This window comes from Miscanthus floridulus, chromosome 1 (assembly GCF_019320115.1).
Source record: "Miscanthus floridulus cultivar M001 chromosome 1, ASM1932011v1, whole genome shotgun sequence".
NCBI classification, from domain to species: Eukaryota; Viridiplantae; Streptophyta; class Magnoliopsida; order Poales; family Poaceae; genus Miscanthus; species Miscanthus floridulus.
The window spans coordinates 135,841,679-135,848,394 of NC_089580.1; positions in this window are offsets into that span (position 1 = coordinate 135,841,679).

Here is a 6,716-nt window from a genome sequence, read left to right on the forward strand (position 1 = left end):
TGCAGGATCGACTTCAAGTAAAATCGACGCCGAGGACGGTTTTCGTTAAGAAAGGGAGGATGATGAGGATATGACCTCCATACATATGACCATGCTTGGAGAACCATATGGAGACCAAGGAGATCAGCGAGGGTGTCCAAGTCAAGAAGGAGGTCCGAGGCTAATTCGGTTCGAGTCCCCGAGGTGGAGGCCTAAAGCAACTCAAGTTCGAGTCTGTCTCGGGTTTCAGGACCAATCTGCCATAAATTGGTCACCCAGGATGCATCCAGACTCTGTTTTTTATGATCCACATATGGATAGAAAGATAATTGGATAAGGAAGCCAACCCAATTGGTTTCACATCAAAAGATCTTCGGAATCAATAGGAATCATTGAAACAAGTCAGCATCCAGAATATGCCAGGGTGCTACGACACTGTCTTTTGGTTCGTTGGACCATGTATTGTGTTTGGGCCCATTAGGGGTGCATCCAGGGGGTGGCACCCAAGACTCTATAAATAGCAGTTGTCGCTCTCCTTGGGGTTTGAGTTTTGTTTAGTTCCTGATTTCCTCATGAAACAGCCATCGTTTTTGCTGCAACTATCACCGCCAAGGCCGCTTGCTATGAACCAGAGCCCCAGTTCTTGATCTTGTTCGCCTGTGGCGATTAGTCCTTTCAAATAAAGACTTAAACTCCTTCTCGTTATCATAATTCTCATATTTATTTGCAATTTCAGATTGCATTTATCTCATTCTTGCTTGTGTTGTCAATTTGCTTGCAGGAAAGCCTTCTCAGCAAGGTCAATTGCGTTCGGGTGGTTGATAACCAACGGAGCAGTGGTGTAATGGTTGCGGGGGTCCGAATCAGTCTTGGTTTGAAGCCTAGATCGTGAACATCGAGTCTCCACCAATCGACGCTATCATACCTTTTGGAAGATCAAGCCTAGTCTATATCAGGATGTATGCCATGCCAATCAACTTTTACCTTGGATTGCTCGAAGGAGAGGCATGTCATATAAGTGGGGAGGTGTATCAACACATATTAGAGAAATCCAATATGTTCAACTCATTCTGTAGCTTGCAAAACCTTTTCTCATCCAATGGCTTGGTGAATATGTCGGCAAGTTGATCTTCGGTGCCTACACTCTCAATGCAAATGTTCCATTTTTTGTTGGTGATCTCTTATGAAATGGTGGCGGACATCAATGTGCTTTGTTCTTGCATGTTGAACCAGATTGTTTGTCAACTTGATTGCACTCTCATTGTCACATAGCAATGGCACTCTCTTGAACTTGATTCTAAAGTCACTCAAAGTGGCCTTCATCTAAAGTACTTATGCACAATAACTACCGGCGGATATGTATTCGGCTTCGGCGGTTGATAATGCAACACTATTTTGCTTCTTTGATGACTATGAAACAAGTGATCTTCCCAACAATTGACATGTGCCCGAGGTGCTCTTCCTTTCAACCTTACATCCCGCATAGTCTGAGTCGAAGTAACCAACTAGCTCAAACTTTGCTCCTTTGGGATACCACAAACCAACATTTTGTGTATGCTTCAAGTAACTCAATATTCTCTTTGTAGCCTTTAAATGACTTTCTCTTGGTGAGGTTTGAAATCTTGCACACATGCATACACTAAACATGACATCCGGCCTTAATGCAGTCACATAGAGTAGGCTTCCAATCATAGATCGATACAACTTTTGATCCACCATATTTCCACTTGCATCACTATCTAAGTTGCCATTGGTTCCCATTGGTGTGCAAATGACTTTGCTATCACTCATACAAAACTTCTTGATCATGTCCTTGATGTACTTGCCTTGACTCACAAATGTACCATTCATCAATTGCTTGATTTGAAGACCAAGGAAGTAACTCAACTCTCCAATCATAGACATCTCAAACTCATTAGCCATCATCTTTCTAAACTCATTACAAAAATCTTGATTGGTTGATCCAAATATGATATCATCAACATAGATTTGCAAAACAAATAGATCTTTTCCAATCTTCTTGATGAAAAGAGTGGTGTCAACCTTGCCCATTGTGAACCCTTTAGAGAGGAGGAAATCCCTTAATCTCTCATACCATGCCCTAGGTGCTTGCTTTAATCCATACAATGTTTTTTTCAACTTGTACATATGGTTGGGCTTCTTGTCATCATCAAAACTGGGAGGTTGCTCTACATATACTTCTTCATTGATGTAACCATTGAGAAATGCACTCTTAACATCCATTTGATATAGCTTGATGTTGTGGGCACAAGTATAGGCTAACAAGATTCTAATTGCTTCTAATCTAGCAACAGGGGCATATATTTCTCCAAAGTCAAGACCTTCAACTTGTGTATATCCTTGTGCTACCAATCTTGCTTTGTTTCTTACTACTATCCCATCTTAATCTTGCTTATTTCTAAAGACCCATTTGGTTCCAATCACATTGTGTCCCTTTGGTCTCTCTACTAATTCCCATACTTGATTTCTTGTGAAGTTATTCAATTCTTCATGCATAGTATTCACCCAATCAACATCCTTTAATGCTTCATCTATCTTCTTTGGTTTAATGGATGACACAAATGAGAAATGCTCACAAAATGATGCCAATCTTGATCTTGTTTGTACACCTCTAGAAATATCACCAATGATAGTGTCCAATGGATGATCTCTTGCAATATTGGTTGGTTAGAGGATTGGAACTTGATTGCTTGCACCTGCTTGATCATTGGGTTTAGATGATGTACTAGCCACTTGATCTTGTTCATTATCATGAGAGCCACTTGTGCTAACTTGATTTGTATCATCTTGCACATTTGAGTTAGAGAGCACTTGCACTTGATCATCTTCATCATCATTCACTTGCCTAGGCCTCAATTCACTAATATCCATGTTCTTCATGGCATTTGAAAGTTGAATGCCTCTAACATCTTCTAAGTTCTCATTCTCTACTTGTGAACCCTTGGTTTCATCAAATTCAACATCATGAACTTCCTCAAGAGTACCACTATCCAAATTCCAAACTCTATATGCTTTGCTTGTAGTGGAATAGCCAAGTAGGAATCCTTCATCACATTTCTTATCAAACTTGCCTAATCTTGTGCCTTTCTTCAAGATATAGCATTTGCAACCAAAGACCCAAAAATATGCAATATTGGGCTTTCTACCATTCAAGAGCTCATATGGTGTCTTCTCTTTCAATCGGTGACAATAGAGATGGTTGCTACAATAGCAAGTCATGTTGATAGCTTTGACCCAAAAGTATTGACTCACATTGTACTCACTAAGCATAGACCTTGCCATATCAATGAGTGTTCTATTCTTCCTCTCAACAAGGCCATTTGATTGTGGAGTGTACTTGGTCGAGAATTGATGTCTAATTCTAAATTCATCACACAACTCATCAATTCTAGGGTTCTTGAACTCACTACCATTGTTACTTCTAACTCTCTTGATGGTTGTTTCAAACTCATTATGAATGCCCTTGACAAATGATTTGAATGTTGCAAACACATCACTTTTGTCCACTAGAAAGAATACCCATGTGTATCTTGTGTAGTCATCCACTATTACAAAGTCATATTTATTTCCACCGATACTAGTGTATTGTGTTGGCCCAAACAAATCCATGTGCAATAACTCAAATGCTTTGCTAGTGCTCATCATGCTTTTCTTCAGATGGGTGTTTCTAACTTGTTTGCCGGCTTAACAAGAGCTACAAAGCTTATCCTTTTCAAACACAATATCTTTCAAGCCTTTAACTAAGTCATGCTTAACCAATCTATTCAATTATTTCATTCCAACATGACCAAGCCTTTTATGCCATAACCAACCCATACTAGACTTAGTGAACAAGCATGTAGATAATCTAGCTTCACTAGCATCGAAATCAACCAAGTATAGATTCTAATATTTAAAGCCTTTGAAGATCAAGTTAGAGCCATCTACACTTATGATATCTATATCATCTACCCCAAATATGCATTTGAATCCAAGATCACACAATTGGGCCACAGATAGCAAATTGAAGTTCAAGCTCTCTACTAGCAACACATTGGATATGCTCATGTCATTGGATATTGCAATCTTACCAAGTCCTTTGATCTTGCCTTTGCTATTATCACCAAATGTGATACTATCATAACCATCATTGCCATTGGTGTTGATTAAATTGAACATTCTTGCATCTCCGGTCATGTGTTGAGTGCATCTACTATCAAGAACCCAATGCCTTCCTCTGGCTTTGTAATTGACCTACAAAAGAAGATCAATTTTTTTAGGTACCTAAACTTACTTGGGTCCTTAAAGGTTAGTCACTAAGCTCTTTGGTACCCAAATGGCTTTCTTCTTTGAGCCCATCCATGGTTTACCAATGAACTTAGCCTTCACACCATTTATACCCTTAGTAAGTATATAGCATGAATCAAGCTTAAGGGAGGATACATTAGCATTTTTGCTCTTGTTTTTGCACTCTTGCTCTTTATGACCAACATGCTTGCAACTAGTGCAAAACTAACCATTGTTCTTCACAAAACTAGTCTTGTGAGGAGCAAAGGCCACCTTGCCTTTCTTGAGGGTATAGCCCAATCCCTCTTTGTAGAGAGAAGCTCTTTAGCTACCCAAGCACATAAGCAAGCGGTCCTCACCACCATAGGCTTTAGCCAAAGTGTGTGTGAGCTTGTTGACCTCCTTCTTGAGATTCTAATTCTTAACCATTAGTGAGGCATCACAAGTGAGACCATCACTACTAGATGAGGTAGAAGTAGAAGTACTATAAGAAGGGTTAGTGGGAGGAACAATGATAGGTATAGATAATGATTCATCAATTATATCACAAGTTAAACCTACATTGCAAGTTTCAACATGCTTCTTTTTATTTTGCTCATCAAGCAAAGATGAATGAGCCTTTTCAAGCTTTTTGTGAGCTTTGCCAAGCTTCTCATTGGCTTCCTCTGGCCTCTCATGAGATGTATTGAGCTCATCAAAGGCTTGCTTAAGGTCTTTTAGTTCTTTACGCAAGCTTTTGCATTCCCTTCTCTTGATGTCAAAGTGTTCTCTAGCATCTTCTAGCATGTCAAATAATTCATCTTTAGTGGGTTCATCATTATCACTATCACTATTATTTTCATTTTTATGTTCATTTTCATCATCATATTCTTCATCACTTTCATCATCATAAGATTGTACCTTAGTGGCCTTAGCCATGAAGCATGATGAAGATTCAAAGTGAGAAGGCTTCTCATTGATAGCAATGCTTGCAAGAACCTTCTTCTTGGTGGTCTTGTTATCATCACTATCATCATCATCATCACTTGAGGAAGCATCACTGTCCCAAGTGACTACATATGAACCACCCTTCTTCTTCTTGAATGCCAGCTTGTCCTTCTTCTCTTTCTTTTCCTTCTTGTCCTTCTTCTTATTCTTCTTGTTGTCATCATCATTGTCGCTATTGTATGGGCATTGAGCAACAAGATGATCTTTGCTTCCACATTTGAAGCACCTTCTTGACTCTTCTTTATTCTTGGATGAAGACTTCTTTCTTCTAGCATGGTAGCCCTTCTTAATCATGAACTTGCCAAACTTCTTGACAAAGAGAGCCATCTTCTCATCATCATCATCATCCTTAGATTCATCCTCTTCACTTGATGTTTCTTGCTTAGCTTTGCCCTTGGATGATGTGGCTTTGAATGACATGCTCTTCTTCTTGTCATCCTTCTTCTCATCTTTCTTTTTCTTCTTTTCTTCCTTCTCATCTTCATCTCTATATGTGTCATCGGTCATGATGTCTCCCAACACTTGGTTTGGTGTCATGGTGTCTAAATCGCTTCTCATTAGAATGGTGACCAATGTGCCAAATCTTAAAGGTAAGCATCTCAAGAACTTGTGGGAGAAGTCCTTGTCCTTCACCTCTTCACCAAGTGCTTTAAAATCATTGACAAGCACTTGAAGCCTAGGGAACATCTCTGGCATACTCTCATCCTCCTTCATCTTGAAGCTTGCAAACTTCTCTTTGAGGATGTATGCCTTTGTACCCTTCACGGCTTGAGTGCCCTCAAATGATTCTTCCAACTTCTTCCAAGCCTCATGAGCCATCTCAATATTCTTTATTTGCTCAAATATTCTCTCATCAATTGCATCATGAATAGCACTTAGAGCAATGTCATTGTTTTGGAGAAGCACTTCTTCGGCGGCGGTGGAATTCTCTAGATCACCAATCTCAATTTTGGTATCCACCACCTTCCACACTTTTCTATTAATTGACTTAATGTGTGTGGTCATTTTTGACTTCCAATAAGGATAATTTGTGCCATCAAATTGGGGTGGCTTCTTGATGTTGTTGATTTGAGCCATTTTTACACCGAAGGTTGTTAAGCCTCAAATCACGGTGACCTCGGCTCTGATACCACTTGAAAGGTCATAATGGCTAGAGGGGGGGGGTGAATAGTCTAATAAAAATTTCTACAATAACACTTAACAAAATGGTTAGACAATTATGAGGCGAAGCAAGTGTTGCGCTAGCCTACTCAAAATGTAAGCCACCTACCACAATTCTAGTTTAGATAGTGTCTATTCACACAATAGCTATGACACTACCCTATGTTAGTGTGCTCTCAAAGGCTAAACTAGGTTAGCACTTAGGGTTTCATCAATTCACCAAAACCAAACTAGAGCTTTCATGCGTTGCACTCACCATGGTCAGCATCACAAGCGTGGTTGGCAACCCCATCTGCCCCATC